At 51.5% G+C, this 20,210-nt stretch overlaps 1 protein-coding gene and 1 long non-coding RNA gene across 18 annotated transcripts in view; one reads left to right on the top strand and one right to left on the bottom strand.

Annotated features, from left to right (window-relative positions):
- Positions 1–20,210, bottom strand: part of PITPNM2 (phosphatidylinositol transfer protein membrane associated 2) — a 167,185-nt gene that overhangs the window by 93,032 nt on the left and 53,943 nt on the right. For 2 of the 17 annotated variants that reach the window (XM_021923085.2, XM_021923076.2), the window contains exon 1: positions 4,269–4,730. The exons of 14 other annotated variants lie outside the window; for them this stretch is intronic. The gene's annotated coding sequence lies outside the window, so the exon portion shown is untranslated. Of the gene's footprint in view, positions 1–938; positions 2,523–4,268; positions 4,731–20,210 lie in introns of those variants that run through there. One more of the 17 variants, XM_021923078.2, reaches the window with a different exon arrangement.
- LOC116268948 lies at positions 610–8,168 on the top strand. The gene is made up of 2 exons (XR_004176235.1): positions 610–798; positions 6,643–8,168. It is a non-coding gene; the product is annotated as an uncharacterized LOC116268948 (long non-coding RNA).

A 20,210-nucleotide genomic window follows, 5' to 3' on the forward strand; every position in this document is an offset into this window, starting at 1 on the left:
ACCCTCGCCTCTACTAAAAAATACAAAAACTAGCCGGGCGCTTGGCTTCAGTCCCAGCCACCGAGGCTGAGGCAGGAGAATGGCGTGAACCCGGAGGCGGGAGGCTTGCAGTGAGCCGGCATCCAGCCACTGCACTCCAGCCTGGGCGACAGAGCCAGACCCGCCTCAAAAAAAAAAAAAAAAAAAAAAGAAAGAGTCATTCTGAATGCCCATTGGGATGTGGGAAGAAATGATGCAGAATGTTGACCCACTGGGTAGCAGGTTTGAAATCCTGCCTGAACCAAACTGTGCCGAGGGGCTGTCCCACACAGATGGTGCTATCCAGACAGACACCCTTGCAGGGCCACTGTGCCTGAAGCCAGCCGGCAAACGATCCTCCCTACACCACCTTCTTGGAAATCTTGATTATGGGGGATATCGGGGTGGGGAGGGGCAACCCTTGGTATCGGGGTGGGGAGGGACAAAACATTTCCTCACTGAACTCTCATTTTCAGACAATGAAGGATTGTCTGGAGAGATAGCCAATCTGTGGCCAACAATCACCACTCCAGAGCCCTGCCCCATCTAGGGCGCACGTGCATGCCTCTAAATTTCCTCCCCTCTCCTTGGTCCAACCACAGTCCAGGAAAGCAGATTTTCTATGCTCCACGGCAATCACAGTGGAAAATGGAAGTACAACGGAGTGCTGTACCTACCCAAGCACCAGGAGGCAGGAGCCGAGCTACTCACAGACTCCCTAGAGGAGAACCCCACGCACCCAAACTCTGCTGTGCCCCCTCTGAGCTCTGAACGTGCCAGGTGAGGCCTCTCCCTCTCTCTCTCCCTCCATCCCAGCTCTTTGGAGAGAATGCAAGCAGCCCGCATGACCAGACGGAGCCTTCTTTGCTAATAAACCCCTCCTGAGGCTGTGACATGTTTCAGAAGGAGCAGAAAATTACCTTTTAGGAAGCCAATGTGAGGGAAGGGGTGGGGGGACAAAGTATCAGAGCCAGGAGGTGCGCACCACAGGAGCCGGGCTGGGGTCGCACAGCAGCCCCCCATCCCTGCAGAGGTCCACTGAGCTCCCCATGCTGCCAGCCTCAGGGGGCCGCCCCCAGCGCACGGCTCTCCCAGCAGCCCATGCCTAGAGACAGAGGACGCTGAGGAGCACGCGTGTCCCCGGGACGGGTGGACGGAGGAGCTGCGAGCCTGGTCAGGGATGCTGGAGGAAGGGAGAAAGGCAGGCCGGAGAGGAAGGGGTGGGGAGTGGAGAGGGAGGGCGGGAAGGAGGGAGAATTGATTTTCTCTCCTCCACTGGGACCACTGAGCTGAGTTGCCATGGAGAAAGGGGAGCCGCTGGCAGAGCCCAAGGCAGGCGGAGGAGCCATATGTCGGAGGGAAGGCATCAGCAGAGAGCCAATCCAACAGTTCTGCTGCTGCAGCCTCCCCCATACCAGGCCTCAGGGTTCAGGTGGCCAGGCGGGGAGGGGTACTGGCCGGACCAGCGGGCAAAAGCAGCAGCTGGTGGCCACCATGCCAAGGAAAAGGGTGGAGATGGGGGCTTTCTCTCCTGGCCCGTGGTGCTCCGCTGCCCCAAGAGCCTGGGCCCTCCGTCTCATGCCACGCTGCCCAGTCAGAGCCTGAAGTCGGGACCCCAGAGAGTAAAGTGACCCTCTCCCCAGGCTTAGGTGTTACCTGGTGTTTGGGGAGGCATTGCAGATTTCCACCTGCCCAGCCTCCCTGTTTCTAAAACTCTGTTGCCAAATCCTGAGTCATATCTTCCCACCCTCAGGGATGAGGGGATACCCACCTATGGAAGGGCTCCGATGGCCCAGTGCCACCCATGTGGGAAGCAGAGGAGAAGGGAGGCTGCTGGGCACAGCAGGGGGAGGGGGCTCTCCTGGACACACTGGCAGGTGGACGGGAACTCCCAGGCTCCCCATGCTGGGTGGCGTCTCCCATCACGCCTGTGCCAGCCTCACTGCTGCAGCTGCCCACGTCCCAGCTTCGATACTGGCTTCAGCCACCTGGCCCCACTCATACTGGGAGAAGTGAAATGGGGCTGGGGAGAGAGCCACGAGACCTCGGTGGGGTCTCAGTCTCTCTCCTTGGAGATCACAGGACCAGGGGCAAGTCTGGTCACTTCTTTGAGCTTCTATCTCCTTATTACAGACAGAGATGCTACCACGTTCTACCAACCGGCACTCCCAGGCACTTAGACAAGGCAGGACTTGGGGAAGGCTCAGGGCAGGCACTAGTGCTGTCCTGGGTCCATCTCAGGAGCTGTGGTCTCCTTAGGGCTGGGAGCACAGTAGCAGCATCCCCCAGCCTCCTATCTCTCCCCGATCACTTGGCAGATCCCTCAGGACTAAGACTCTAGCAGGCTTGCAGCCGGCACCAGAGCCTACCAGACCCGGCTGCCCTGACACAGAGACATCTGAGTTGGGGGGCAGCCCAATCCTGTCACTTTCTCCCTCAGTGTTTTATTTCATTTCTTTTTCTTTTTTCTTTTTCTTTTTTTTTTTTTTTTGAGACAGAGGCTGGAGTGCAGTAGTGTGATCACAGCTCACTGCAACCTCCACGTCCCGGGCTCAAAGCAATTCTCCTGCCTCAGCCCAAGTAGCTGGGATTATAGGCGCCCACCACCACGCCCGGCTAATTTTTTGTATTTTTAGTAGAGACAGGTTTCACCATGTTGGCCAGGCTGGTCTTGAACTCCTGACCTCCGGTGATCCGCCCATCTCAGCCTCCCAAAGTACTGGGATTACAGGCATGAGCCACCGTGCCCGGCCTCTCTCTCAGTGTTTTATGATGAAAGTGTTCAAGCATATGGCAAAGTTGAAAACATTTTATAATGAACATCCATATATTCACCATCTAGATTCTACCGCTTCTTCTCACTTTTTTTATTGCAGTAAAATACATATAACGCAAAATTTACCATTTTAACCATTTTAAAGTGTTCACTTCAGTGGCATTGAGTATATTCACAATGTTGTAAAACCACCACCTCTACCTAGTTCCAGAGTTTCAACAACCCAAAAGGAGACCCATTAGCAGTTCTCTCCAGTGCCCTCTCCCTCAGGCTCTGTCAACAAAAAATCTACTGTTTGTCTCTATGGATTTGCCTATTCTGGACATTTCATATAAACAGACTCATAAACTACATGGCCTTCTGTGTCTGGCTTCTTTCACTCAGTATCCTGTTTTCAAGGTCCATCCATGTTGTGGCGTGTGTCAGTTCTTCATTCTGTTTTATGACTGAATTGTACCCCAGTACATGGATGGACCACATTCAGCTTATGCATTATCCATCAGCCAATGGACGTGTGAGCTGTTTTCACCTTTAGCTATTGTTGTCACATTTTTTTTTTAAGAGACAGGGTCTCGCTCTGTTGCCCAGGCTGGAGTGCAGTAGTGTGATTATAGGTTACTACAGCCTCAACCTCCTGGATTCAAGTGATCCTCCCGCCTCAGTCTCCTGAGTATCTGGGACTACAGGCCAGGGTCACGCCACTGTGCTCAGCTTCTCACTTTTAAAATGAAGTCTTCAGAGCCCAGTGAAATGTCCTAGAGCCCCTCCTAAGGGATTTGTTCCCAACGTTGCAGGCCCAGAGGCCCCAAAGTGAGTGCTCACCTCACCCTGCCTTTCCACTAAAGCAATGCTCCCCATGGGTGACCAAGTAAGGGAGGCTCTGGCTGGCCCTGGGGCCCAATGCAGAGATCCTAAAAGCCTGTGTGTAGCCTGCAAGTGGGCCTCCAGCCTCCTCCATCCCGTCCCAGGTAAGCAGTCAGCTGGGCAGGGAGAAACGTGCATGTGCCAACCCCACACTCATGCTTTGAGACCAAATGAACCCAGTGCCAGGACCACTGGCACTCACTGACTACGTGACTAGCCAGTCATCACCCCTCTCTGAGCTTTAGCTTGTTCAGCTGTGAAATGGGGCAACAATCTCTACCCCATGGGGTTGCTCTAGAGACGAGGCTGGCGCTGCCCAGTAGAACTTTCCCCAATGACGAACATGTTACACACCTGCGCTGTCCAGTGCAGCCACAGTGACCTGCCACTGTCCCCAGGTGGCTACCGAGCACCTGAAATGTGATGAGTGGGAGAGGGGAATAGAATTTTTCCATTTTATTTCACTTTAATTGACAATTGAACTTAAATAGTCACACGAGACTGGTGGTCAGTTCTAAGGCCTGAAGAGATGACAAGTGTGAAAGGACGCATGGTCCAGGCCCAGGCCTAGCTCCTGATCTCTTCCCTCAACCCCTCCTCTCCTACTTACCCCACAGTGTCTGGGCAGGGGAGCAGGCTCTGTCCACAGCCCAGCTCCAAAGGCACCTCTAAAAGGACAGAAGGTGGATGGTGGGGCTCTCAGGGAACAGCACAGACACCAACTGGGGAGTGGGCACCATAGACTCCATAATGACGTGGGTCTGGCCTCTCCTCTGCCCTGTTCTAGAACCCCCCAACTGCTGTTTCCCCTAGCAACTCTTGAGGTTATCCCTGGAATGTCTGGGCAAGGGCTGTAAAATTGGAACATGTCCCACCCCAATCCCTCATGTGGTGGCAGAGACCCCTGAGGAGATGTACAGAGGGCCTTGGTTCTCAGCTAGGCTGTGGAGCTAGGCACTCAGGGAAAGCTTCGCATAGCCAAGAAGCTGCTCTCTCAGGCTCCTCTGAAAGGGAGCGTCAGGACAAGAATCCAGAACTGACTGCCACCCAGCCCTCTCACTTTGCAGAGGCAATTCAGGTAGAAAGGGAAATGCTTGGCTGGTGGTGGCTCACACCTGTAATCCCAGCACTTTGGGAAGCTGAAAGTGGATGGATCACTTGAAGTCAGAATCGAGACATCCTGGCTAACACGGTGTGAAACCCTGTCTCTACTAAGAAATACAAAAAAAAAAAATTAGCCAGAGGCGTGGTGGTGGTGATCTGTAGTCCCAGCTACTCGGGAGGCTGGGAGCAGTAGAATATGGCATGAACCCTGGAGGCAAGAGCTTGCAGTGAGCCAAGATCAGCCATTGCCTCCAGCCTGACAGCAGAGTGAGACTGCGTCTCAAAAAAAAAAAGAAAAGGAAATGGAGTAACTTCTCCCAGCAGGGCAGGGTCACAGGCTGGTCACAGCCCACTGAGCTGGCCCTGCAGGAGCCTCGGGAGCAGACCCAGGGGCAGAGGGCACTGTGCACCCTTGCTGGGTAAGGCAAAAGTCTGTCTGCTTCTCTACAGCTGTGTGGCTTCAAAGCCCAGACATCAGGGACTGAAGACTGAGCAAGCCATCCCTCTCTTGTCCCAGACCCACCTGAACCCACCAAAGCTGGGAAAGGAGGGGTAGTGGAGACTCCAGAAAAACAGGAAAAATTTAAACACAACCACTAAGTAAAGCATCGTTAACTCCTGCTGTGCTGAGCCCACATACAGGTAGGAGTCACGCAGAGGTGGGAGCTGCAGCTGAAGATGGGCCTGTACCCCTACCCTGCAAAGCCTTCTCCTGGCTCCCTCAAAAGACTGGCCAGAAGGACCAGGACATGCTCAAAGCCCTGAATGGCCTCTCTCCACCCTCTCAGAGTGAGGTCCTGCAGGCTCCGCCCTGCTACCTCTCTGCCCTGGCAAGGCCGTGGGCAAGTTCCCGCCTTGGGGCATCTGGACTTGCCACTCTCCCTCCCCTCTGGTCAAGGGCCTCTTCTCACTAAGGCCTTCCTTGACACCCTGATGTAAAACTTGGCCCTGACTCTAACCCTGGCATTCCTCTGACCCTTTCTAATTTTCTTCAGAGCGTTGATCGTTATCTGGTACCCGACTTAGTTTTCTTTCTTCTTTCCTTCTTATTTTAAAAATTGTGGTAAAATACATGTAACATAAAATTTACCATCTTAGCCACTTCTTTATTTTTGTTTTTTTGAGACAGAGTCTTGCCCAGGTTAGAGTGCAGTGGCACGATCTTAGCTCACTGCAACCTCTGCCTCCCAGTTCAAGCGATTCTCCTGCCTCAGCCTCCAAGTAGCTGGGATTACGGGCGCCCACCACCATGCCCAGCTAATTTTTATATTTTTAGTAAGACGGGGTTTCACCATGTTGGTCAGGCTGGTCTCAAACTCCTGACCTCAACTGATCCGCCTGCCTTGGCCTCCCAAAGTGCTGGGATTATAGGCGTGGCCACCATGCCTGACCCATCTTAGCCACTCCCAAGTGCACGGTTCCATGGCATTAAGCACATTCACATTGTTGTGCAACATCCCCACCATCCTTCTCCAGAACCAACTCACCTTCCTCAACTGAACTCTCTATGCATTCAACACTAACTCCCCATTCCCCCTTCACCAGCCTGTTCTACTGTCTGTCACTGTGCATTTGACAACTCTAGGGACCTCATCATATAATCATGGTAAGTGGAATCATATAGTATTTATCCTTTTGTGTCCGGTGTCTTTCACCAAGCATGTCTTATGGGTTCATTCATGTGTTATAGCATGTTCTTTTAAAAATATTGTCTGCTCAGGCACAGTAGCATATGCTTGTAGTCCCAGCTACTGGAGGCTGCGGTGGGAGGATCGTTTGACCCAGGAGTTTGAGTCCAGCCCCTCTGGGCAACATAGCAAGACCCTATCTCTAAAAAAAAAACACAAAAAAAGTTTTTCACTGTCTGTCTCTCCTACTAGAATGGAGTCTCTGTGAGGGCAGCGATGTTGGTTGGCTGTATCCTTGGGCTGGAAGAGTACCGGCAAGCAGCAGGCACTGAATAGAATTTCTAAATATACAAACAGATGAACCAATGGATGGATGGATGAATGAAGACCCTGTATAGGTCAGTGCCTCAAATGTCTGTGCCTGGCCTTGAGTTATGTCCCTTATCCCCACTGTAGACTAACTCCTGGTCCCATACTACAGCTTTGGAGCTGAAGCCCCAGGCCTACCATCCCTGAGAGGCAGCTGTGCTCAGCATGGCAAGATGCCCCATTTGACGGTAGGCTTCTCCCAGATGGCTAACTGCTTCAAGTCTTTCCCCCAGTTACATCCCCCAGATGTAACATGTCTACGGGAGAATTATGACATGGGCAGATGAGAGTCCCAGCCATGGAGGTGACAAGGTGCCTTGGAGCCTCACAGGGCAGCAGCCACCAGGAAGAGACATGGAGGCCAGGAAGGTCCTGGAACACCAGAATTCGGCCAACAGAGCCTAAGGCCAGCACGTTGTGGAGGGGAAGCAGCCTGGGGGCATTCGGGAGACCTGGAGATGTGGCAGCTGGCCAGGAGCTGGGCTACAACCTTGACAATCACTAACCTCTCACCTTCTCCTCGTCCTCCCGGGATATTTATAGCCTCCCTCTTTCTGAAAACTCCTTCACCCATTTTTCTGAGCTTAACAAGCTTGGTGAATTGAAGTCAGGTGGACCACCCCCCCAACCTCAGCAAGCCTGCTGGGGTGACTGCACTCAGGCCAGGCTTGCTGACAGCTCCTGCTCCATGACAGGGACCCTTGAGGGCCTGCTGAGAGTCACAGGTTTGGGGTGTCCCCGGGAAGATGGCATCTAAAGAGAAGGCAGCAGCTGGGCACCCAGGCATACCTCAGCCAGAGATGCTGGAGGATGGTGACCCCAGAAGGGTTCAGCTCACCCCAGGCCTCCTCCCTGCTTTAGGAAAAACAAACAGATTGGGACAGTGGAAAAACAGCTGTACCTTTAAATTATCTGGCCCACAGATACGAAAAACATTTGCATGTTGAAGCTGTTTGCATCTTCAGTTATTTTTAGGGTGAACCCAGTTGCCTCCCCTTGGAACCGGATGAAGCCCCAGAGGCACGTAGTCCTTTTTCCCAGGCGGGGGTCCTGGTCCTGTTTCCCTGGGAATGAGGCTTGAGCATGAGCTCTCTGGGACCCAGCCCCCGACCAGAACCACGCGGTGCATTCAGGCTCGCGGGAGGAACTGGAGCACCAGGGAGCCAAGGCTGCAACTTTGAAGATTTGCCACTGCTGACATCATGGCCACCCACCTGGGGCCAGAAAGAGCCCCTTCGCTGCCCCCAGAGCATGGGTGAAGAGACGAACGCTTAGCCTACTGCCGCCTCTCATGCCAGGCCCAGCTGATGGGAATAGTTTGCGGAGATATTTCTAGAGCCAGCAGCAATTAAAGCAGATTTTCTCTTCCACTCCCCTTCCCCAAAACAAGAATAAATCAGTTCTACCAATTTCCCAGCTAATGATTTCCTCCATTAAATTAAAAAGAAGAAGAAAATGTTTTCTTAAATGGATTACCAGCCCTGTGCTTTCAGAGACCATGTGACCTGTCAACTCCTTTTAAGGTCTGATACATCAAAGTCCCTGAATTAATTTTTAATAAATAAAAAAGTCATAGTCTAAGAAGCACCACCCCACATACCCCCCTTCCCCATCAAAGGTCAGCTCTGAGCTGATTCTGGGAAGCTAGCTTAATCAGGCCAAGTACGGCTCTTAATAGAGCACCAGATCCATTCCACAGATGAGAGAGATGAGGCTGAGAGATGTCAGGTGCCCAAGCATAGAAATCAGGCCCTGAGATGAACCTAGAGTTGTGGCATGCACCGTGGAGTCCTACATGTGGAACTGAGTCCTTGATTTCAAGAGGCGCCTGTCTGGAGAGATGCAAACAGGTAGATCCAGGAGCTGAGGAGTAACTCAGTAGGTGTGAGCTAGCGCCATCTGCGTGACCCAGGTGGAGGCTCCTGGGCAGGACCTGGGCTTCTCTTCCTCTTTTGCTCCCTGGCAACACCTGGTACAGGGTCAGCACACAGTGCTGACATCCCTTTGCTTCAAAAAGTCCACCCCCTACAACATAGACAAACCTCAAAAACATGATGCTGAGCAAAAGAAGCCAGACACAAAAGGCCACATATTGCAAGACTCCATTCCTATGAAACATCGAGAAGACGCAAATCCATAGAGACAGAGTATGGCAGGGGCTACTGGGGGTGAGGAAAAGGGTTGGGAGTTGTTAGTTAATGGGTGCAGTTTCTGTTTGAGATGATAAATAAAATTCTGGAAATGGATAGGGGTGATGGTTGCACCCATTGTAAATGTACTTATGCCAATGAACTATACACATAAAAGTGGTTAACACAGTAAATTTTACGTTATGTATATCTTATCACAACAACAACAACAAAAAAAATACAAGGAGAAAAAAGCCCACTCTCCAGAATGCAACTTGAAGATACAGGATGGCCAACAACTCCATAGGGACGATGGTGGGACCCTCTGCAAACTGCACCCAGCCAGACTCAATGCTTAAAGCACAGCTCAGAGGCTCACAGGGCCTGTCTTGTCATGTAGGAACACTAGGGACCTTCAGAGAAGGGCTCTTTGTGTGAGCCAGCATGACTGAGCCAGGATGCCCTGTCTCGCTGGCAGCCAGCCAGATGCCACAGGGCAGGCAGGGGCTGAGAAGTCTCCATGGACACCTCCCTGGAAGGCACCTCCTGGTCTCTGCATTCACTGCACCCTCTTCCTGAAACGCACTTCCCAGAATTCCGTAACTTGCTTCCTACGTTTATTTAGGTTTTCACAGGGAGGTCCTCTCTGACCATCTACAGTCGGAAAAATACAGGGAAGGTTGCTGGAGCCAGGCAAGGTAGCCGTGAGCAAGAAAAGGAAAGCCAAGGCCCCAACACTATGACATGCCAGCACCTTCATGCTCCCTGGCTCCAGAAAAGCAGCTTGCAGGGGGCATCAGGTCCGGGCTCCATCATTTACCAGCTAGGGGGCCTTGGCCAGTTTCTTCAACCCCCTAAACCTCGGTTTTCTCATCTACAAAATGGGGGTGAAGACAGTGTTTGTCTCTTGGGCTTTTCTGAGGACTACAATGAGATGATGTATAGTAAGTGTTTAGCATATGGCTGGGACATGGTCAAAGGTTGGTAAATGGTAACGATACATGGATTATAATGGAAGTACAACATTAATCCCATAAGGCTGGCCAGGATGTGTGGGTCAGCGATCCTGAAGGCAGGAGAAGGGGCCAGTAGGGCCAGATCACAACTACAACTACTCTTCTCAGCATGTGAATTAACTGATTGAATCATTTTGTCCCTGTGTTGCATATGAGGAAACTGAAGCACAGAGAGGATAGTGACTTGCCCCAGGACACACAGCCAAGAGATGGTGGAGCCCAGATTCAAATTCTAGTCATCTGGCTACAGGCCTGAGCTGGCCACCACTGTTCCATAGGGTGTCTCAGGGAAGTGTGGAAGGAGGCTCAGAGAAGAGTCTCTGGCATGCAGAGGCAGACCCACAGCCGGCTTGCACAGCTCTGACTTCTGGACGTGAGTCTCTGGAGGTCCTAGGGAAATGTTTCAGAGCAGGTCCCTCAGGGAAGCCCACAGAATGGTTGGACTGGCCTGGTTCTGCTCAAGGTTCTTCTCAGGCCCAAGACTTTGGTACTCAGTTCTGCTCAGCCCAGCCACGTTGATTAGCACCCAAGGGTGCAATTAACTCCTCCAGAACCAAGACTAGGGCACTAAAGGGAATTTGTATCTCCATGTTCTCGCTTATGAGGCTTTCCTTAGATACCGTCAGAGAGACTGGAGACAACTAGAGACCCAAATCCTTCTAGGGACTAGAAATAGCAGGCCCTGTACACTCACAGGAGACTCTGTGTGTCCTGCTGAAGGGCAAGCTGCTTCCAACTCCTTCTCAAAGGGAATGAATTTCCCTCAATGCAACTTTCTTTTTTTTTTTTTTTTTGAGACAGGGTCTCACTCTGTTGCCCAGACTGGTGGAGTGCAGTGGCGCGATCTCGGCTCACCAGCAACCTCCACCTCCCAGGCTCAAGCAATTCTCCTGCCTCAGCCTCCCGAGTAGCGGGGATTACAGGTGCATGCCACTACCGTCCGGCTAATTTTTTTAGTAGAGACAGGGTTTCGCTATGTTGGCCAGGCTCCTGACCTCAAATGATCTACCAACTTTGGCCTCCCAAAGTGCTGGGATTACAGGAGTGAGCCACTGCGCCTAGCGCTCAGTGCAACTTTCTAAAAAATGCCTACTACAAACCTCTTAACTAATGACTCTCTTTGGCTACTGCAATACAGAATTTCTTTTTTTCTTTTTCTTTTTTTTTTTTAGAGACAGGGTCTCGCTCTGTCACCCAGGCTGGAGCACAATGGCACAATCACAGCTCACTGGAGCCTCAAACTCCTGAGCTCAGGCAATCCTCCCATCTCAGCCTCCCAAGTAGCTGGGATTACAAGTGTGCACCACCATCCTTGGGCAATTTTAAAATTTTTTGCAGAGACAGGGTCTCGCTATGTTGCCCAGGCTGGCCTCAAACTGCTAGACTCAAGTGATCCTCTGGCCTTGGCCTCCCACAGTGCTGGGAGCTACCATGCCCAGCCAGCAATACAGAATTTCTAACTAGTCTCCCTCCTTTCCACTCCAGCCTCTACAAGGTGGCCCAAGTGAGCATGTTAAAATAAAAACACAAATGAGATTGTGTTACTCTCTACCTCAGAATCCTCCAAGAACTCTGTTCACACTTTGCATCAAGTCCAGCGTCTTTACAATGACCTGCAAGTCCTCCAAGGTTGAGCCCCTGACTCTCTCTCCATCATTTCCAATCACCTTTCCTCTCTTGTTCTGTTCCAACCACACTGCCTTCCTTGCTTGCCTCAAACTTGCCAGGACACTTCAACCTCAGGGCCTTTGCACCTGCTATTTCCTCTTTCCCAGATATTACATGACTTGCTTTCTAAATTTATTTAAGTTTCTACAAAGAGGTCCTTTCTGACTATCCAAGCTCTCGCCACCCCACCACCCCACACCTCTCTCTTCCCTCCCTTTGCTTACTTTTCTTTCTCGCATTTAGCACCACCAAAGAGTGTATTTTAGGAAGGAATTTCATTTGGTTCACTGATGAATCTGTGCTTAGAACAATACCTGACACATGAGTGGTGTTCAAAACCTCTGCTGATGGCTTTAGAAGTGAGAATGATTCGTGGAAGGTAGTGACTGGACGTGGAGGGGTGTGGGGGTGGCAGGAGGGTGGTGTGGGGCTTTTGAGAATTGGTGAAAGAAGAAAAACTTTGGATAAATGAATATGAAATAAGTTAAAATGGTAATCAAAGATCTTCCCTGCTCCCCCCAAAATATCCCCAGGCCCAGAGAGTTTTATAGGTGATGCTAGCAAACTTTCAAGAAGCTCAGAAGGAAAGGTCACTTTTTGTTGGGGGAAGGGGGACAAATAAAACAAAAAACAGGCACATCTTCATGATCAAGATGCCATCTGAGTAGGCGCTAAAGTAAGATTTGAAGCCACGACAGCAACAACTTGGAATCCCCCAGGGAACCATGTGTATGTCTCCTTTGCACTAATGTTGCCACCTCCAGAAATGCCCTTCTCCACCTTGCCTCTGGTCTGAACCCTCTGTTCTCCTTACTAAACCTGCTCTATTACTCTGGACATCCAAGCACACAGTGAGCACTGCATAAATGTTAGCTGCTGTTGGGCTTACTTGCTTACAAGTCCGAGTCTCCGGCTAATTTGTATCCCCAGTGCCTGACACCATAGCAGGTATACAAAAAATGATAGAGGAAATGAACAAGGCACACAAAAAGCCTAGCAAAAGCTACATATTTACTCTAAAAAAAGCTTTCGGGCACAGCTGCTGTAGGCATGCAAACCAAGGCATCCAGGCTGCGCAGCCCTGAGCCCACCCTCAAACTCTTGGCCCCATGAAATTAGGCAAGAGGGGCCCTAGGTGAGCCAGAGGGCACTGAACTGTGCCTCAAAATTAGCGCTTCCTGATATGAGCAAGGAGGTGACAGCAGCCAGAAATCGCTACCCTCCCTGCACCCAATGAAGCTGATAGAAAGTTCTGGGTGACTCAAGGCTCTAAAATGTAACATTTGTCTGGCTGTTTACTTCCCCTTTATGCAGCTCAACTTCTTAGATCCTTCTTCCTACTAGTGGGAGATGGATCCCAGTGGTGAGAAAAAAGCAAACCAAGTCCTAGAGTCTCAGGGGTCTTTAAAGCTGAGCCGAGGGAAGACAGAGAAGAAAAAAGATGGAGGAAGTAGAGAACAGAATTTTTCCTCCCATACTTACACAAAAAAGGATCTCGAATACCCCTGCTTCATCCCCAACTATCACCACTCATGCCAACAAAGTCAGAGAAACCCCTAGGTTAGTTACTGCTCTAAGAACTGACTCTGTCTTTCTCCCTCACCCATCAATCCCCTACCAGCCTTCAAACTCAGATCAAAATTCCATGGAGCAGGAAAGCAGGTAAGACCTGGGTTCTGAGTGTGACAAACCACCATCCTCTGTGAAAAGGTCTTGCTGTGAGCCATCAAGACCACAAGCATGAGTCAGAGCCAACAAATGGACATCTTTTGCAGCCAGTGGAGAGACAATGAGCTTTGCCCATGAACAAAGATGACTCAGTGGAGCCGCAGAAAGGAAATCAACATTTATGGAGTATTCTCGGAGTTATCGACAGCTGTGTAACACATTAACCCAAAACTTAGCAGTCTAAAACAAGAAAAAGTTATTATTTCATGCTGTTTCTGTGGATCAGGAAGCTGAGTGTGGCTTGGCTGAGCGTTTCAGGGTCTTCCATGGGGTCACAGTCAAGATGTTGACCAGGGTCATCTAAAGGTTTGGCTGAGGCTGATAGAGTCACTTCTAAGTCAACTCATGTACGTGATTGATAAGTTAGTATATGGTTTTTGGCAAGAGGTCTGTCTCAGTTCCTCACATTTCTGGACCTTTCCAGAGAGCTTGAGTGTCCTCACAAGATGGCGACTGGTTTCCCAGAGAAAGTGATCCAAGAGAAAGGACAGCAGAAATCACATTTTCTTTTTTTAGAGACAGAGTCTCACTCTGTTGCCCAGGCTGGAGTGCAGTGGCACAATCTCGGTTCACTGCAACCTTCACCTCTCAGGTTCAAGTGATTCTCCTGGCTCAGCCTCCTGAGTAGCTGCGACTACAAGCACAGGCACCAACACACCTGGCTAATTTTTTTTTTTTTTTTTTTTGGTATTTTTAGTAGAGATAGGGTTTCACCATGTTGGCCAGGCTGGCCTAGAACTCCTGACCTCAAGTGATCTGCTTGGCTCAGCCTCCCAAAGTACTGGGATTACATGCGTGAGCTACCACACCTGGCCCACACTGTCTTTTATAGGGCCTTGGAATTCACACTCTGTCATTCCCAACACCCTATAAGATACACAGGTAGCCCGATTCAGTATGGGAAGGGACTGCACAGGGGTATGACTACAGGGATGGGAGACTGAAGCCAGCCTGGAGGTGGCCAGCACAGCCACATTGTGGTCTTCCTAACCCTTGATCTAGACCATCTTCTTTCATCCTCAAGACAGCCCCTGAAGGCAGGCATTTTCATTTTATAGACATAGGTTCCTGCATATCCGCACTGACCTGAGCCTCTTGTCCAGCCTTCTTGGGGCAGAGAGAACAAATCGGTGGTGAGTCATGTAGTGAGAATATAGTTGCAGGAATCCAGGTGGAAGGAGGCTCAGGAGAAGTGCAGCGTTCAGCTACTCACACGGTCACCACTTTGCTACCAGGAACAGGCCACCCGGCCACTGGTGGCATTACAGAAACAGCAAGGAGCATCTGCTCTCTCGGTTCTGCCACCTTGTCCCCTCCCGAGGTGCCTGACTTCACAGCAGGATTGCCGTCCTGCAGCCAGTTCATTAGGTGGCCCCCTGTGCAAGGCGCCTAAGCGATCTGTGGCTGCAGGTGCCACCTCATGGGATTTGCAATTTATAGTCACTCAGAGGCGGAGGACACAGGTGAAGAAGGCGTCAGTCCCACCAGCTGCCAAAGCTGCCTTGTCTCGCAGGAAAACACGACTGAGGCTTATCAATTTCCCCCATTTCATTCTCACCACCACAGACAGGGAAAAAGAACTGATTAAGTCCATAAATCTAACTTCTCCACCCAGGGCTGGATGGTTCTCAAGGACAGTTATTCCTCCTCTGCACAGGCCTGGAGTGGGGGTGCTGAGTGTGAGTCGTGGAATGGAGACAGAAGTTGGTATCACCACCCCCAGGATCAAATCCATTTCCCTATGGCACAAATGCAGAGAAGTACATTTGAGCACTACAAGGACTAGGGTCAGCTATGCTGATATTTTGGAAGAGGCCATGACATTATGACCCCCAGGTGAGCCACAATGATTCACACTGGAAGGCACCTTCCTGCTGTCACCCAGAGCATACAGGAGCCTGGCCTGAGTTTCTACACAGAAGATGTGTAGAAACACATCTTTGGGCTGCCTTGTCATGTAGAGAAGACCTTGGCCTTGGAGAATTAGAGCTGTCCTGATCCACTTCCAAGCCGTGAGACCTCCTTGCACCCTGAGTCCTCATCTCTCACCCTGCCTTGTGGGGCTGATTCGAGGGGGAAGTGGTATGATGTGCACAGAGGCCCCAGCACGGCACTCACCAGGGGGAAGAGAGTCAACACTGAGCTGTTTCTCCATTCTTCCTTGCCCTCTTGCTTTGTTTTGAAACCTAAGGGATCCCTGGAGTAAGGTGGCCCAGCAGAGAAATCCCCTAAAGAGCGTTCTGCACCTACACACTGGAGTGGGTACGACGGACCCCACTTGGATGCTGCAGATTGTTTCCTGCAACCCCTGGTTCCAGCCTTGGAACAAGAACCAAGGAGTGGCTCTGGGGTGGCCTAGCAGAAAGCTGAGCAGGGCAGTTAATTTTAATAAAAGGACTCCAGGTCTGGCACCGTGGCTCACGCCTGTAATCCCAACACTTTGGGAGGCCCAGGCAGGAAGATGGCTTGAGGCCAAGAGTATGAGACCAGCCTAGGCAACATAGTTAAAAACCTCATCTGTATTTTTTCAAAACAAAAAAAAAGGACTCCATCCTCCGGAAAGCACTGCCACACTGCAGCCTCAAACAGGACTACTAAATCGCTGTTTGAAAAGACAAAGCAAGAGTAAACAAATACTTAACTGCCCTCATCCCTATCCCTGGGCTGTGATCAGTCAGGCTAATCTAGTCTTGCTGGATTCCCAGATCTGCCCAAAAGCCTCCTCAAGGCTTTAGATCTTCTCAAAGCAGGGCCTGAGGCCAGACACAGCTGGCTCCCCAGGTTTGGCCTGCAGACACCTTCGGCCTCCTCCAGCAGAGCCACTTCTGCCTTTGCCATACCCTCTCCTAACCCATCCCAGGTCTCCGAAAGAGCGAGGAAAAACTGCCAGAAAACTGGAAAGAAATCCTTTCCTTCCTGATCTCTGCAACTCTTCCTCCCTCTCAGTGGTTGCTCAAAGGAAGGACATCGCCTCCCCACCTTGACCTCTCCCTGCAGTCCCTGGAACCCCTCTGGGAAGCTACAGTTTATGTCACTTACAGTCACTGCTGTATATCCTCTGACCCTGTTGCCAACTGAGAACTGTGTTTGAGATGTAAAAGCACCCTTTAAAAATGCACTTGTGATCCATGGATGTGTGGATTGACAAAATGTGGTCTTATACACACAGTAGAAGATGATTCTGCCATGAGAAGGAATGAAGCTCAGATGCATGCTCCTACATGAACTTGAAATCATGATGCTCAGTGGAAGAAACCAGACACAAAAGGCCACATGGTGTATCACTCCATTCATATGAAATGTCCAGGATAGGCAAATCCAGAGATAGAAAGTAGATTAGTGGTTGCCAGGGGCTGGGGGTTTGGGGACAAATGAGGGATAACATCTATCTAGGAGCTCATTTTTGGTGTGATGAAAGTGTTCTTTTTTAAAAACCTTTATTTATTTTTACACATTGTAAGATAATAGAAGAAAATGTCCTAAAAGTAACTGTGGTGTTCACTGTACAACTCTGTGAACATATTAGAAACCACTGAATTATACACTTTCAATGGGTGAATTGTATGGCATGTGAACTATATCTCAATAAAGCTGTTATTTAAAAATACACACACACACACACACACACACATACCTTGAAATAATCATCTGTAATCAACAGAGTCTGGCCGCTGCAGTGGAGCGACCCTCTGCTCCTGAGCCCCTTAGTCCTGCCACTTGGCAGCCCCTCCAGAGCCAACCTCCCACTCCCCCCAACCTTAAGTACTGACTCTGGGGGCCAGCCCTGGGAGGGAGAACAAGCAAAAGACTCAGCCCCTTTCCCAAACTCTGAGGATGGAGCCAGAGGCCCCAGAAGACAGGCTGCTGCAGCCCAGGAGAGACTGCTCTTCCACGGCTTTAATACCTCCAACCCTGAGACCAGAAGCCCCAAGACACCAACATCCAGTTGGTTTGTGAATGACTGTGAGGAACCTGGAGTCCGTGGAAGGACACAGAGCCAGGAGGCCTGGGCCAGAGCCCAACACCACCAGAATCCCCTGGGTAGAGGCATCCCCACCCACACTCAGGATCAGCCCCCTCATCTCAGGGACAAACCCAGCGAGAGGCCCCTCAGGCTGGGCTCTGAGGCCGCGGCTGGCCCAGTGCAGCAGGCCTGGGGATGCTATGTGGTTGTGAGAAAGGCCTGGTTAGGGGCTACATGGACACAAAGCATCGTCAAACACTCCAGGTATCACTGGACCATGGCAGCTGCTTCTCTTGTGGTACTGCTGGCTTAGCCAACCGAGCCAGGTGACACATTTCAGGAATACTTGTCTTATTTGAGCCTCATCAGTCCAGGGCTGGCTGTAGACTTAAAGGGGGCTGACCAAGGTGACAGGTCCGCCAGCCAGAGGAATGGAACTCAAGTGGTGCAGGGGGTCCCAGGGTACCGGGAAGCCAGTCCAAGGCTCTGAGAGAGCTCAGGGAGGTTCCTGAGGGTGGTGACCCTGTCTGACCTCGGAAAGGCCTCATGTCTTCACCCAGCAGGCTGAAGCGGAGCCCAGCCAAGGCCTGTGAGCCTGTGCTTCCTGCCAGGCTTATCCTCTGGCGCACTGGGCTCACACACAATGCCACTGAAGTCTCCATCATCTGCTCTGCCCCAGGAAAGTGGGCTGAGTCCTCTGGGGACGTTACCCAAACAGCTGCCTCCAACTCTGGCCATAAAGCCAGGAACTTGGGAAGCTGGTAATTGAAGAAACTCTTCTCCTTCCCCCACAGGACCATAAATCACCGTCCTCCATCTGCACAGATGCATCAAAGGCCCAGACAGCCTTCTCTGAAACCAAGCACAGGCAGTGGGGTGGGGTCCTGGGGTGGGGTCCACCTCCAAGAAGCAGCTCCCAGGTGGGGCCAAGGGCAGGGAAGGGCAGGTTCCCATCTGAGAATCGAAGGCCTTGGACTGAGCGACCTCCTGGCTCTGACCCCACGTCTGACTCATAGTTGGGAACAAACATCGCATCTACCCCCAAGGCAAGATTGCAGCCACACAACCTCTCCTTTCTTCACTCTATTTATCAGTACACCCTCGCAGAACCACAGACACGTGAAAATATTTATATGACCAGATTAACTCCTGGGCTTCATGGCGCACTGAAGCAAGCATGTTTATCCTTCCCTCACACAACACTTTTTGCTCAGTCACTTATTTTTCAAGGCGCTGGGGCTCACAGCACAGCAGTGCGTCCACATTAGGGTGGTTGGTGGGGGAACCAAGACCTTCCACCCCACCATCCTTGCACAGCAGGCTGATTCAGGGCTTGAAACGTGGTGAGGGGGCCTGGGGGAATGAGCTGGTCCCCTGGGGAGTCAGCTATCTCTGCTCCAGACCCTGGCTCCTGGCAGTAGCCAAGCTTGCTGGACAGTCACCCCTGTGGTGACGAGAGCCAAGCAAATCGGAACCGACGGCCCTGTGCTGGGCACAGATCCCGTTTGGCAGCCCCTGCTGACAATTGCTCTGTGCTGCCATCTTTAGAAACAATCGTTTCTTGGGCATGCACCCACATGTGTACATCTCGATTTTACAGGCTCTGTTAAAAGCGCAAAGATCTTTCAGGTACTCAACAAAGCAAGATGTCGTGATGCTGCCACCAGCCTGCCCCCTCCTCCCCCCGCCTCCGACCTGTCACCCAGATGAAGTGAGATGAAGTGTCTTCAATACACACATCAGAGCGTGTCACTTCTCTGATTAAAGCCCCTCAGCGCTCCCCTTGGGTTTCAAGGCGACATCTAAGCTCCTTAACCAGGGCACAAGGCCCCCAGCCTGGTCCTTCCCTCAGCTGAGTCCCAGCCAGGCTCTCACAGACAGGAGCCCATGGGGCTCCTGCCTCGGGCCCTTGCAAAGGCGGTTCCCTCTACCCTCGTTTACACCCAACCCTGCCTCCTGTGTTGTGTGAACTTGGCACCCCACAGGGTCTAGACCAAGCATCAGCACCCTGAGGCTCGCTCCATGGGCTCCACACCCCAGGGGCAGACTCCCCAACCCCACTTCCACAGGGCTTGGCACTATTGTAAGGATCACCACCGCCCATGACTGATGCCTCCGATGGCGTGAGAGCTCCTTGAGAGTGGGGGGCTGAAACTGATTCACTCTGCAGCCCTGTAGCTCAGAGCCCATACTCAGGGCTGAAAGATGAATACATACACTTGTTGCCTGCTCAGGGAGCCAAAGTGGCCCCGTGGCTTGTCCCCTGAAGCCCTAAAGCACCAGGAATACATTGGGAATTGGGACAGGAGGACAGACCCCTCCTTTGAGGGACTGGCCCCACTCCCATGTGATGGCAGCTCACTCCCCATCTGTAGCCAGCAAGCACGCCCAGGCACCATTTATTTATGCAATATTAACGCATACCCTGCTTGCATGCCCCAGCTCTTGGCCCTGGTTAAATGAGGCCACAGAAGAGAAACGGGCTTGTGGGAAGCCATTTCCCATGATTGGTGACTGCACAGCAACCATATTTTATTCACGGTGAGTTCCTGGGATTCTTGCCAGCTTACCGACTTCAATCCTTTTCCATGAAAAGTGTGTCTTGGGCATGCGTTCTGTTCCTCACCCAATGCCAGAATCTGCTTCTAGCTAGGAAGAGGCAGTGGGAAGATGGGGAGGGGGGCGAGGAATGAGAGAGAATGCAAAAGGACATGAAGAAGGAAGAAAGAGGGAGGAAGGTGTGAGGAAGGAGCAGAGAGGAATAGGGAAGGAGCCAGCCGCAGGCCCGGGGGCATCTGGAATCCCTCCCCCTGCGCCACTAGCCTAAACGAGGGTCCCCAACACCAGCCAGCCTGGGCTGAGCAGTAATGACCTGCAACCAGAAGGCAAAGCTGTACTCTTGTCAAGAGGAGGGATCCAGGCAGGGCGGAAGCAGAAAAAAGACAC

The sequence above is a fragment of the Papio anubis genome, chromosome 9 (genome assembly GCF_008728515.1).
Source record: "Papio anubis isolate 15944 chromosome 9, Panubis1.0, whole genome shotgun sequence".
Classification (NCBI taxonomy): Eukaryota; Metazoa; Chordata; class Mammalia; order Primates; family Cercopithecidae; genus Papio; species Papio anubis.